A 14,427-nucleotide genomic window follows, 5' to 3' on the forward strand; every position below is an offset into this window, starting at 1 on the left:
GGAGGTAAAAGAGAGAAAGAAAAAGAGCAAGAAAGAAAGCAAGAAAGAGAAAGAAAGAAAGAAAGAAAGAAAGAAAGGCAACTTCAAAGAAAGGCTCACTGAGCATCTCTCACTCTCTCTCTCTTTCTATCCCTCTTTCTTTCTCTTCCTTTCTCTCTCTCCTCTTCCTTTATCTCCTCTCTCTCTCCCTCTCTCTCTTTCTCTCCCCCCTCTCTCCCCCTTTCCCTCTCTCTTTCTCTCTCTCCCTCTCTTGCTATCTCTCCCCCCTCTCCCTCTCTCTTTCTCCCTCTTCCTCTCTTGCTATCTCTCCCCCCTCTCCCTCTCTCTTTCTCCCTCTCCCTCTCTTTCTCTCTCTCCTCCCTCTCTCTTTCTCTCTCTCTCCCCCTCTTTCTCTCTCTTCTTCTCACTTTCTCTCTCTTGTTTTCTTTCTGTCTCTTTTGCTTTCTCTCTCTCTCACTCTTTCTCTCTTGTTTTCTTTCTCACGCTCTTTCTCTCTCTTGTTCTCTCTCTCTTGCTATCTCTTTCTCTCCCCCCCTTTCTCTCACTCTCTCTTTCTCATTTTCTCTCTATCTTGCTGTCTGTTGCTCTCACTCACTCTCGTTCTCTCTCCGTTCTTCTCAGCGGTGACGCGTGCACGCCCTGCCTGTCTCACCTTTGCCGAGAGCACTTTCGTCCCGGGCTCTCAGCAAGGGGGTTGCAGGAGAGACGAGGCAGGCGTTCTCTCAGTGGAGGCCGGCGAAGGTGATATTCAATGTCGGTGTCGCTCGGGTGGTTGCGCGCGCTCCCTATCTCCCTGCTAGCCCACTCAGAATATTCAAAATAAGAAAAGCCTTTGCCGGCGAAGGTGAGACAGGCAGGGCGTGCGTTCTGGGTGCGGGAGGAGCTGCGGTGAAAGGCAGGAGGTGGCGGAGGAGCAGAGGGGGCAGATCGGGCGGGTGGTGGGCAGCGCGGAAAGGCCGAGGGGGCGCTAGCACCGCGGACCGGCTGAAAAACCCCAACGGCCCGGTCCTGGTCCGCGGACCGGCGGTTGGGGACCTCTGGGTTAGAGGAAGCACTGACAATGTAAGTCTTTAAAAGCCAGCACAGATAGCTTTAAATTAAATATGAGCATTTCATGGCATCTACTCTACTTTTTGCTTTTATATCAACTACTTAACATCTGCACATTTATATGGGTCACAATTTTTGAACCATCCTGATTAGAGGCTTCTAAAAAGCAATTCTACCATATGAATTTTCACAGTGAACAAGTCCTAGATATCCACAATGTTTTCTTAATCCCTGAAGGACAAGATGGACAATCTGTGGCCCATTAATGATATAACTTGAAGATTGTACCCCTGGACTGAGGCAGCAATTTTCTGTATCATAATTTTCAAGACTTTTTAAATATTTTTTTCATCTTCCCTTTATTTATTTTTTTCATAAATAGGTGAGGAACATACCTAATACTCCTTCCTTCACTGATTTTCCCAGAACAATAGTAATCCCGTGAGGTAAATTCTGCCAAGAGGGTCACTGGCCCAAAATAACCAGCCAATTTTCAGGAAATTATCGAAGGTGATCTCTCCCTCATGCACACACAGACACATTATTTTTTTTTCCAATAAATTTTCTTGATTTTCTTAAAATAGACAAAACCAACAAGCATACATTTAACATGGAAGTGGGGTTGTATCTTCCCCGCTTATTCTAGAAGTAAAATTTCAATACAGAAAAAAGAATACATTTAAAAAATGCTTAAAATCAACTTATTACTTTAAATGAAAAGAAGAAATTTGTTTAACTTTTTATAATAAATCTTCATACATAGACTAATTCTAACATAACTCTTAAATCATATCCCTACTCATTCTAACATAACACTTAAATCATATCTCTACTAATACAATTCTCTTATTTATTTATTTATTTATTTGTTTGTTTGTTTGTTTGTTTGTTTTTACTTTTAATGTTTCTTCTTGTTTATCCATATATACACTTTGTTCCATATCTCATAAAATTCTGTTTCTTCTTGATCTTTTAACCGTCTTGTCATCATATCCATTTCAGCGCAATCTAATATTTTCTTAACAACTTCCTCTTCTTTGGGGATATTTTCCCCTTTCCAATTTTGCGCATATATTATCCTGGCCGCGGTCAAAATATGAATAACTAAATGTAAAATTTCTTTCTTATATTTCTGATTAGTTATACCCAGTAAATAAAATTCCAGGGTTATTTCTATCTCCTGTTTTACTATTTCTTTTATTATTCTTTCTATCATTTTCCAGTAAAGCTTAACTTTACTACATGTCCACCATTGATGGTAATAGGATTCTATTTAATTGATGTGTTTGTCACTCTTCTATTATTTAGGAGATAGTTAAGGGTAAAAATAATTGTAACTGTCATTTTTGCAGAAACCCCCAGAAAACAATTTGGCTTTTACATTGCTAGAAAGCTTCCTACTTCCAAAAATTAGACTCTATCTGGTCCATAGTTAATGTCAGTTCTTTTGTTCTTATCAATTTCAAGATTATTGGATTATTGATATTATCCAATACCAGGTCAATAAATATGTACTTGGGATGATAGATGGTAACATTGAACAGTGTTGAAAATATGCAAAAAATAAAAAAATAAAAACACCCCACCCTTTTGTGATTTAATATAGGCATTTAAAAAGGAAAAAAAAGACAATATTTATTGTATCATTGGCCAGAGGCCGCAGGTAATTTTCTGATAAGGACTTAAAATACTCTAATACTGTAATTCTTTGAGTCTAATTAATTGTAGAGTCTACCATGACTCTACAATTGTAGAGGTAGACTCTACAATTGTAGAGTCTACCTCTTTAGAGTCTTTCTAAAGAGAATAGAAAGCTGCATCAAGGAGAATTAATATGGTTGAATGAAACTATCTAATGTAGTTATCTGACTATAATTATTCCACTAGCTACATGTCTTCAGGCTTATATGAAGGGAAGTACCATGACAACATGACTAAATTCTAGTTCCACATGACTAAACTACTTAGAATTTCGATTATGTTAAAATTGTTGTAAGCAACTGTATCTACTGTATCAAGTATATGGGATATCTTTATTTGATAGTATTCATTATGGAACTTCCACAATGTAATGCTTAGTAAATATTTATTTACTAAATATCTATATGCAGAGATGGGCTTCTAAATTGGGCTCACCACCACGGCTTGTGAGTGCTTGCGGGGCCAGCGTGATTTTGCTTCTGCACCCGTGGAGTTAGCAAAATCACCCATGGAGGTGCGCCTGTGTTTTGGTGAGCATTTTTGCTTCCACGCATGCCAAAACATGGGCACACCTGTGGCTCCGCACACAATTTTGCTATCTCCACAGGTGCAGAAGCAAAATGGCCCCGCAAACACAAGCCGCAGCAACGAGGTCAATTTAGTGGCTAGAGCCCACCCCTGTCTATATCCATAGATATCCCAGATATCTATGGGTTGTAGTAGCAGTAGTAGTAGTAGTAATGTTAATTGTTATTAGACATTCATGGAAAATATTGCAGAGCCCAAAATATTCAAGTTTTAACTTTATTGTAAGTTTTCTGATATCAAGGAAAATTCTTTTCAGGTGCAAAATTTGGAATTCCACACAACAAACAGAGGCATTGTAAATAACTTTATTGCATCCCCTAAGAGCCAATTAACCAGGATTATTTTGTGGTATTAATACATTTAGCTTGAAGTGATGCTCTAGGAAATCATTATGCTCAATATATAAACAGACAGATGGGAAGATTTTGTCCCTATCACTGGAAAGCAAGATTCATGTTCAGTGCAGATCATCCCACGAGACCATGTCCGAGCCATCTTGGTTGTCCATCTCTATTTGTACCCTAAAAAATCTGGAAATCTTCGTTAAAGTCCTTCACCTACCATAAGAAAGTACAGAACCATAGGTGAAACAATGTGCTCTAAGGTCCATGTTAAACAGTTAACATGGGAATACAATTTGAAATCCAGAGGCTCTCATCTATCTCACTCTCTCAAATCTTGCAACATCTTGAATTTAATCCTTGGATGTGTGTGTATGTGTGTGTGTGTTATTAATTAGATCATATATAATTCATGACTTGTCTGTGCCAGACACTTAATACCTTATTTCAGAATGCAATGGGATTGTCTGAAACTGAATTTAAACCTAGGTTAAACATTCCTTTTAACAGCTGCAGTTTTTCTTAATCATGACATACTTAGTTTTCCCCATCAAAAAATAACTGCTATTATACTTTTTGCAAGTTGTAGCTGTTGTTGTTTTCAAAAAACCAAATCCTTATGATTTTTGTCAGATAGATTCCTAAATATTTAACACTTTTACAGTAGCATTAAAACCCGTTATTTAATCCAAATATTGTTTTTCTCTTTATGCCAATTGACATGTCAGCATTTGATTTTTTTTTCTTGTTTAATCCAATAGTATCTTACCACAAAACCATATTACTGTATATGTGCCATTAATAATATTAAAGAGTCTTTATCTTGAGTAATTGTAAGTACGGTGTCATCAGCAAATAGCTGCAATTTATCTTCTTGCATTGCTAGTTTGATACCTGAGGGATATTTTTCCCCCTCTTGATGTACAGTATTTGGATTACAAATTATGAAAGGTTCAGAAAGGAACAAATTAACTGGGTTTTATTGCAGGCAAGAGATTGCAACTTTAAACAAGGGACAACAATGCATGGGTTATTTCTAAATCGGTTAGAAAAATGAATCATGAACAGAATGAAACTTTTAATAATGGGTAGTGAAGCAGAAAGCTTTGTCTAAATAAAAAGTCCAAATTTAATACAGATTTTAAGGTTTGTTTGTTTTTAAAAAAAAAAATCAACTGCATCATAAAAGGATGCAGTAGATCTTTATTTTTGACTGAACATCTGTTGTAATGGCTTTGCTCCCACCTTTTTTGCACGTCTATGGGCGACAGTTCTTTCTACTTGATTTCAATAGGGATGAGACACATAAGATCTACTGATGCTTGACAGAACTTTGCCTGTGGGGCTTAGCAATTCTGCCATAAAAGGATGGCTGTTAATAACAGAAATCTCTCCCTCCTCCCCCTCCCTCCCTCTCCCCCTACCCTCTTTTATTGCTAGAGATGTTAGCTCACACCTCACAGGTTACATGTGTTGGGTGATTATTCCAAATATGAAATTCCTTTTAGCATAATAAACCCTGCTGTTTTTTTCTCTGAAGCAGTAAAGCTTAGTTAAATATATTTAAAACCCAACACACTCACACACACACACACAGTTTACCATGTTGTTTGTTGAAAATAAGAGCTTTAGGCAAAGGCAACTAAATTAGCATATTTTGTTGCATTAATGGTTTTGAGCAATGTGCTATCTGAACCCAAAGACCTTTCTTTTTTCTTTCTTTTCTTGTCGAGTTGTAATGAACATTAAACTTTTTTAATTAATGGTTTATATAATTTTCTTGTGATTATTGCAGCTTTTAAGCTTTAATCATAACTTGTAATAGCATTTAAATTAAAAAATACTTTTGCCTTTAAAAATCATTATTTGTCTAGCAAGAAGTCATCACACATTTATTTTTCTGAAATTTGTAATTAAGGTTTCTAATTTTAACCTTGAAGGGAAGGCTTTGATTCAAGGAAAACAGCATTAGTAATGACTCCATGCTTGAGAAAATAAATTGTAACTTTAATTCCCCCGCCCCCTCCATTTAAAAAAAAAATAGGATGCTGTTTCTCCCAAGTAATTTAAAAGAGTAGATTATATCTGAAATTTAAATATGCTTTCAAAATGTTTCAAATATCTCCTTTGTTTCTTGCTCTCCCTTTTAGATTGAAAGTTAGAATGAAAAAAGAAAATGGAAATTTAAACATAGTTGTGAGCAAGTGCCAAGCACATTCTACAGCCTTGACCCGAAAGTAACCTGTTTGCTCTTCGATCAATAAACTATCTCCCAGAGTGTTTAGAAACAAGCATCTTTTCCTTTTGAAACTGCAATACATTTAGGGAGATTGCACAGGGATTCCTTAACTCTAAGGTAATGAATTATTTCCTAACATCAATCTTTTATACAGGTAGGATTTCTAAGCAGCAAGTCACAAGGGAGTTTTGGACTGCCAAGGTGGCGGGGGGATCTTGAAGTCCTATATGTGCATAGAATCAATCACCTCATAATCAAATAACAGAAGGTTGTTTTTAATGAAAGGTAGGGGTGAAATCCAGCAGGTTCTGACAGGTTCCGCAAAACCATTAGCGGAAATTTTGAGTAGTTCAGAGAACCAGTTAGTGGAAATTTTGAGTAGTTGGAAGAACCAGAAAATACCACCTCTGGCTGGCCCCAGAGTGGAGTGGCAATGGAGATTTTAGCATTTATTTATTCGTTTGTTTGTTTGTTTGTTTGTTTGTTTGTTTGTTTGTTTGTATGCCGCCCCTCTCCGGAGACTCGGACCGGCTAACAGCAACAATAAAACAGTGTACAATAGTAATCTAATACTAAAAACGATTAAAAACCCATTAATATAGAAACCAAACATACATACATACATACCATGCATAGAATATCCTTCCCTGGAGTGGAGAAGGAATGGGGATTTTGCAGTATCCTTCCCTTGCCATGCTCACTAAGCCATGCCCACCAAACCATACCCACAGAACCAGTAGTAAAGAAAAAAATTGGATTTCACCACTGACAAAAGGTAAAGGTTTTATTGATTAATTACATATAGATGACATTTAGGGAATTTCTTCTTTGGCTTCCTAAGCATTAGTAACTGTTTGTGGAATAAAAATAGTATGCAACAGTGCACAAACAACAATGTTAGTCTTCACCCAACTTTGGGTGAGTATGAGAGTTCCTTTTTCTTTTCTTCCCCCACCCCTTTTTTTGCTGTTTGGGTTCTGATTTCAGCCATCTTTGTTCCCCTTTTTTGTTCTTTTAACTTAAAAAAAAAGAATTTGTGAACTGCCCAGACTCGTGGGGAGTCAGACAGCATATGAATGTAACAAATGATTATTATTAGTGTCATCCAAAACACATTCAGTTTGATGAGCAATTTTTAAAGATTATGGTTTTTGGATGGGAACCATAGTGATTCTTTGAGAAAAACATCCACTTAACAAATAAATAACTACCGGGCTTCCCATATAAAAATATAGATTAGAAGAATGCCATAGAAGAAATAAATGATGGCAATCCTCCTACCATACAAAGAAGCCCTTAACCTTATCCTGGAATGGATATGTAATGAGAGCTGTTAAGTATGTAAATATGCCATGTAAATAGTTGCCTGAGGAGAATGCTGTCTCCAGGCAGATTGAAAAGACAAGGTAGCGTTTGATTGGCTCAGACGCGGGACAGCTCTTTTGGCGCGAGCCTTGAGAGTATAAATAGAGCCGAGTTTCTCATTGCCGGCTGGTGAGTTCCCAGCTGATTGTCACTTGCAGAAAGAGCTGAATAAAGGGAACCACTGTTTAGCACTTGGTCTGGCGTCTCAATACTTTTCACTTGCGACGAGAACCGGAGAGAACCTACGAGCAAGATGATTCCTTCGCAGAACGGCCGAGCACCCGACTACTTCGACCCCGAGAAGGCGTCTTGGGAAGCCTACATGACCCGTTTCGAAATCTTCCTGGAAGCATGGGGACCGCCGAAGACGACAGAAAGCGAGCCATCTTCCTTAACTATTGCGGCCCCGAGATTTTCGATTTGGTTCAAACGCTCACCGATCCGCTTCCAGCAAAGAACGTGCCGTGGCCAGACTTACAATCCAAGCTTGCGGGTCACTTCAAACCCACGAAGCCGGCTGTGGTATACCGCCATCAGTTCTCTAGGATGGCCCAACGAGAAGCTGAGTCTATTAACCAATTCGCCACCAGACTCCGAACTGTACTGTCAAAATGCGGTTTTGACAGCCCAGAAGCTAGACTAACCGACGCGATTATATTCGGCATGAAAAACGCCACTGTGCGTAACAAACTCCTCACCGAGGACGAACCTACTTTGCAAACCGTCATTAAACTCGCCCAGACTGCCGAGGTCGCCGAAGCAGCAGCCAAAGACCTCCAAAGCCACGTAAACAAAGAATCCGTCTCCAAAATCTCCTCCGCAGCTGACCCAGCAGACGACCTCAGCCCTCCAGCCGACGACGACGACACATGCCTCCTGCTTCCGAACGACCCCTCAAGACAACCGAGATACCCTCGCCCACCAGCCCCATGCCTGGGTTGCCGGGGAAATCATCCGAGACTTCGCTGCCCGTTCCGGGATGCCATCTGTCGCCGCTGCAATCGGCGCGGTCACATCGCTGAGGCCTGCCGGGCTCCCCTGCCTGAAGAAACCTTTTCCGCTCCTCGCCAACAGCGATTCTCCTACCAGGCTCCACAAGCACGAGAAAACCGGCCTCCAAGATCTTTCAACCGGAAAACCAACTCAGCCGCTAACCGCGACTACAACAGAGGTAACTGTCAAACTTACGTAAATTGCGCAAATGCAACGCAAGGCACCAAAATCATTATTTCTCTACTTCTAAATGGCAAGCCTTGTGATTTAGAACTGGACACCGGGTCTAAACACTCTATTATGCCTTGGGACAAATTCAAAATGTATATGCCAAATGTTTGTAAATCTAAGTTAACTCAAACTACTTTAATTATAAGGGATTTCCAGGGACATGTCATCCCTGTATTGGGTAAAGTTGATATTCCTGTACAATTCAAATCTGTAAAATGTTCCCTACCTTTAGTAATTGTTGATGGGGCAAGGCATTCCCTCCTTGGTTTAACCTGGATGCCCCCCTTAGGGATTGAGATCTCTGGCATATGTATGCTTTAATCTCCCTCTGATACCCCAGACTTTGTACATGAGTTTCCTGAAGTATTCAGCCCCACTTTGGGAACTTATAAAGGGGACCCTATTTCTTTCTCCATAGACCCAAAGGTTCCACCCATCCGCCTGAAGCCAAGAAGGGTTCCCTTACCTCTACTGCCCAAACTAGACCACCAGCTAGACCAACTCATCGCTCAGGGAATTCTAGTCCCTGTAGAGCAAGGGCCATGGGAGACTCCAATTGTCACACCATTAAAACCGGACGGTTCGTTAAGAGTCTGTGCGGACTATAAATCCACTATAAATAAGGCCCTTCAGCATCACCCTTATCCCATACCAGTGGTTCAGCACCTCCTGCACTCCTTAGGAGAAGGAAAGTTTTTTGCAAAGATCGACCTTGCTCAGGCATACCTGCAGCTCCCGGTCGATGAGCCAACCTCTTTGGCCCAGACAATTGTCACACACAGAGGTGCCTTCAGATGCACCAGGTTGCAATTCGGGGTAAGCATAGCCCCCGGTATATTTCAGAGTCTAATGGAGCGTGTTTTAACGGGTCTTGAAGGAACCATACCCTACTTCGATGATATCCTAATTTCGGCTAAATCCATTCCCCAATTGAACCATAGGATCAGGGCTGTGCTACAACGCCTCCAATCTAAAGGGCTCAGAGTAAAAGCAGACAAGTGTGTGTGGGGCACCAAAAGCATTGAATTTCTAGGGTATAGAATAGACAGTCAGGGTATCCACCCCACAACTGAAAAATTAAAAGCAATTGCCGAAGCACCTGAACCAACAAATAAGACTGAGCTACAAGCTTTCTTAGGTCTTCTGAACTTCTATTCTATTTTTTTGAGACAGAAGGCAACGGTCGCAGAACCCCTCCACCGACTCCTTCAGAAGGGAATTCCCTGGACCTGGGGCAGGCCTGAACGCGAAGCATTTTCTCTAATAAAAAACTTATTGACTTCTAATAGCGTGGTGGTGCAGTACAGTTCGGTCTTGCCCATAAGGCTTACTTGCGATGCTTCGGCTTATGGGGTGGGCGGAGTATTGGCCCACGTAATGCCAGACAATACTGAAGCTCCTATAGCATTTTTCTCTAGGACGTTAACCTCCTCGGAACGGAACTATAGCCAGCTGGATAAGGAGGCCCTGGCTTTAATAGCTTGCATTAAGAAATTTCATAACTACTTATTTGGAAGGAGGTTTGAATTAATAACTGACCACAAACCCCTTTTGGGGCTGTTGTCTTCAGATAAACCTACCCCTCCGTTCATGTCCCCTAGACTAATTAGATGGGCTCTATTCCTCTCAAGTTATCAGTATACCTTAATCCATAAGGGGGGGAAAGCTATAAGCCACACTGATGGACTAAGTAGGTGCCCTTTGGCACAAAGAGGGGAAGACCCAGTTTCTTCTGAAGATGTACTACTATTAGAAATAGAAGAAACCCCTCTAACTTCAGCCAGGGAAGTGGCTGAGCATACTAAATCAGATCCAATTCTTCAAACAGTCATAAACTGTATACACAGGGGTTGGCATGGGGGACCAGAGGAGAGGGGACTGTCAGAATTTAAGACAAAACGACTAGAATTGTCCTACCTAAAAGGATGTGTACTGTGGGGGGATCGAGTGGTCATTCCAGCAACACTTAGGAAGAAGGTACTGACTATGTTACATGTGGGACACCCAGGCATTGTCAGAATGAAAGGGTTGGCTAGAGGATACCTGTGGTGGCCAGGCCTTGATCTCGATATTGAACATTGGGTAGCCAGGTGTGACCCTTGCCAGGAGTCATGGCCCAATCCCCCTCGAACTGCCCCTATGGAATGGGAAGAGCCCACTGGACCTTGGTCCAGGTTACACATAGATTTTGCTGGCCCCATTGGGTCCCAGTATTTCTTGGTTGTCGTGGATGCTTTTTCTAAGTGGGTAGAGATAGTGGCAATGCAAAATATAACCACATGTGCCACTATTAAGGCTCTGTATCATTTATTTGCAACCCATGGGTGTCCTGACGTACTTGTTTCAGATAATGGGCCACAATTGACCGCCCGACAGTTTGAGGTGTTCTTGAGTAACCTAGGGGTCAGGCATGCGCTAATTTCCCCTTACTCCCCATGGGCTAATGGATTGGCTGAACGCTATGTACGTGTGGCGAAAGAGGCGCTGCGCAGAGCAGGCCCTGGGGAAATACAACATAAATTAGACCAATTCCTTTTAATGCAACATATGACACCTAATGCTGCCTCCCATAAAAGCCCTGCAGAAGTCTTAATGGGGCGCAAACTGAGGTCTCCTTTAGACAGGTTGCACCCTCGCTATTCAAATACCATGGGTCAAGGTGAAATGTCTGTATTACCTGAAAGAAGCATGTATTTAGGCCAATGTGTATTTGCCAGAAATTTTGATGGGGGAGTTCAATGGGTAAAAGGGAAAATCATTCAACAGACGGGGCCAAAAACATATTTTGTACAAACAGAGGATGGCCGTACTTGGAAACGGCACATTGATTACTTAAGAGGGCGGATTAACTCTGATAATAAGCAAACCGCCATTGTAACATCTTCCCCCAAAGCAGACTCTTATATACAACCAGAATTATTGGATGTAGATTTGAGCTCACCGAGGCTGGAACGTTCCCTCGACACCGACGAGCCACCATCCTCCTCCGACGTCGATTCAGCTCCATTCCAGGCAGCGCTGCGGGCCGGAGCCCCCACTCGGGCCCAGCCAAGCTCCGGATCCGACAGAGAGCCAACCTCCACCAACGAAGTCCCTGACTCAACTGATCTGCGCAGGTCTGAGCGAGCCTCGCGCAGACCTACTCGATTGGAGGATTTCATCACATGGCTCAACTGATGGACAGTATGCAATTGACTAAGGAGGGAGGGGTGTTAAGTATGTAAATATGCCATGTAAATAGTTGCCTGAGGAGAATGCTGTCTCCAGGCAGATTGAAAAGACAAGGTAGCGTCTGATTGGCTCAGACGCGGGACAGCTCTTTTGGCGCGAGCCTTGAGAGTATAAATAGAGCCGAGTTTCTCATTGCCGGCTGGTGAGTTCCCAGCTGATTGTCACTTGCAGAAAGAGCTGAATAAAGGGAACCACTGTTTAGCACTTGGTCTGGCGTCTCAATACTTTTCAAGAGCCTTGTATAAAAAGTCATTCATAGTCTAACTTCTACATCAGACTTCTTTTCCAGGTTTGGATTTTTATATATTCAAAAGAGGATGGTTCTCCAATAGGACTGAGAAATAGAATCCGAATATTAGCAGAAATAGAAAAAGAACTTCAAAAGCAATTTTAAAGCAATATTTTTCAAACTTGGTTACCTAAGGTGTCTGGACTTCAAGTCCCAGAATTCTCCCAGGCCAGCAGTCAATATTGCTCCAAAGAATGAGAACCAGGAGTGGGCCAAACACAAGGAAGGCAGAGGCAATATTTAATACCGATTCATTCTTCCAATTCTGTTGCCAGGTCTATGCATCTACCTGGTCTATGGCTACTGCTGTTGAAAGTGGCAGACTGGTAAGCAATAAGGGTCCCCATATCCATCTTTTTATTGTGAATGGAATCCTTTGGGATAGGTAAGTTCTGGACTCAGACAACATAATTATTATTTTAAAGAATTCTGCTTTATTGTTATAAGGTTTTATTTATTTATTTATTTATTTATTACTTAGATTTGTATGCCGCCCCTCTCCGAAGACTCGGGGCGGCTCACAACATGTGAGCCATCTGGAAATACCCAAATCTGAGCTGGGCAACCAGACAGACAGACAGACAGACAGACAGACAGACAATATTCAACACTGTCAGAATTTTAGTTTTATTTCAAGGCAGAGATATCTTGAGTTTCTTTCTCACCCCCTCTTCCTACTCAGGGTTTTGCTGATATTTACTTTCTGATTTTTTTTTCATATCTTCTTCAAGAATATCATCTATGCATATATAACAAAAATCTGCAAGGAACTGGAGGGGCAGTTTCACCTCTAAGATATAGGTTTCAAGTTTGGCATTATAGTAGGAAGTAGTTGTCTTTTTGGAAGACTTAATGGATTCCATAAGCTCGGCACCATAGATAATTGGATGAAAGATTCTGTTGCTAAGCACAGGCTGCTGTATTCACATTCCTTCTGGGCAACAAAATCTCTGCCTAAATTCTTTAAATCCATCCCTGGTTTGGCAGCAAAGTCCAAAAAACCAATGGCTCTGCTAAATTTTTTAACTTGCCACCCTAGGGGCTGCTGTGGTTGCGAGCTCATAACCATCCTGGCCACCATGGGGTTGAATTAAGGACCACAATTTACAGGTAATGTCTGCTTTATCCGATTTTTTTAATCTTGGGGCAGTTGTTATTATGATTTGAAAGAGAAAGACATCACCTCAGCCATTTGTCATAGTCGGAATATTCTCTAGTAATTCTAAACTCACTGATTATGCCACTTTTAACTCATCCCACCATAAGATGGGATTGGACAGGTTTCAAGAGGAACTTGGAGTTTCCAGGGAAACAGGTGGACAGGACAAGCAAGTCCTTAACCTTTTTCCTGGAATAGATAAGTGATAAAAGCTTTGGATTGGATTGTGTGTTTACATGGCCTCTCTGGTCATCTCTTGTCTTTGATTATCTGAGAAGCTTTGGAAGATGAAACAACAGAAGAAATAACTAGAGTGTCACTGGAGAAAAATATAAAATGAACTCTAACTGTGAAATGACATGTATTTTGGATTACATTATGGCAATAGGTGAGCACAATACAACTATTTTTTTCTGTGTTTATTGTACACACAGAGATAGCAGGCTAAGCCAATCCATTCCCTGCTATAGTTGGGTGACTCAAAATAATACTGTATCTATAGTAACTACAAGGGTATGGTAAGGAATATTTTAGACTAATTTAGAATCAATGAAACTTTATTAATTCGGTTCCTTAAAGCAGTTGGAAATGTTTTTAGGATTGAACAGTTAGGTTAAAAGGGGGGCTGCTTTCATAAGATTCAAAACACTTCTTCCCAGTCATTTTTGAATTTTGTTCAGCCCTAATAAAACAAACACTTTTGATTAAATCTTTTTGTGTAACTGGGGGGGGGGGGGGATTTCCAATGACACAATTTAAAATGTCCCTTTCAGTTATTGTTGAAAAATCATGACCCTGTTTATAATGGCAGATACACAAATGAAATTAATCCACAGCCTTGTTAAGATGCAAACTTTTCTAAAATACAGTACCTTTTATAATACCTATTAGCAGCTTTATTTCCCAACTATACTGCTAATCTATATACAACTCAGATTGTTGAATTGTCTAACATGTCCATAGTTACTGCTACATAGAAAATAAATTAGCTTTCTTGGTAGTTTCTACTGCCAAACATCCACTTTAAAAATTGAGATAAAGCATGAGAAATATAAATGGGTGACAAATGTGCTACCTAGTTCTTTGAATATTTAATGGAAGTAAATCCTACAGAATTCAATTAGAATTATAGTTTTACTTATTTGCCACAATATGCAATATTGTGCATGAGTTTAAAAGGTTGTGGTTTTTCTTTATGTTTAATATTTATTGATAAGTTTTGGATTATTCAATACAAGAC

Source organism: Erythrolamprus reginae, chromosome 2 (assembly GCF_031021105.1).
Source record: "Erythrolamprus reginae isolate rEryReg1 chromosome 2, rEryReg1.hap1, whole genome shotgun sequence".
Taxonomy (NCBI): Eukaryota; Metazoa; Chordata; class Lepidosauria; order Squamata; family Dipsadidae; genus Erythrolamprus; species Erythrolamprus reginae.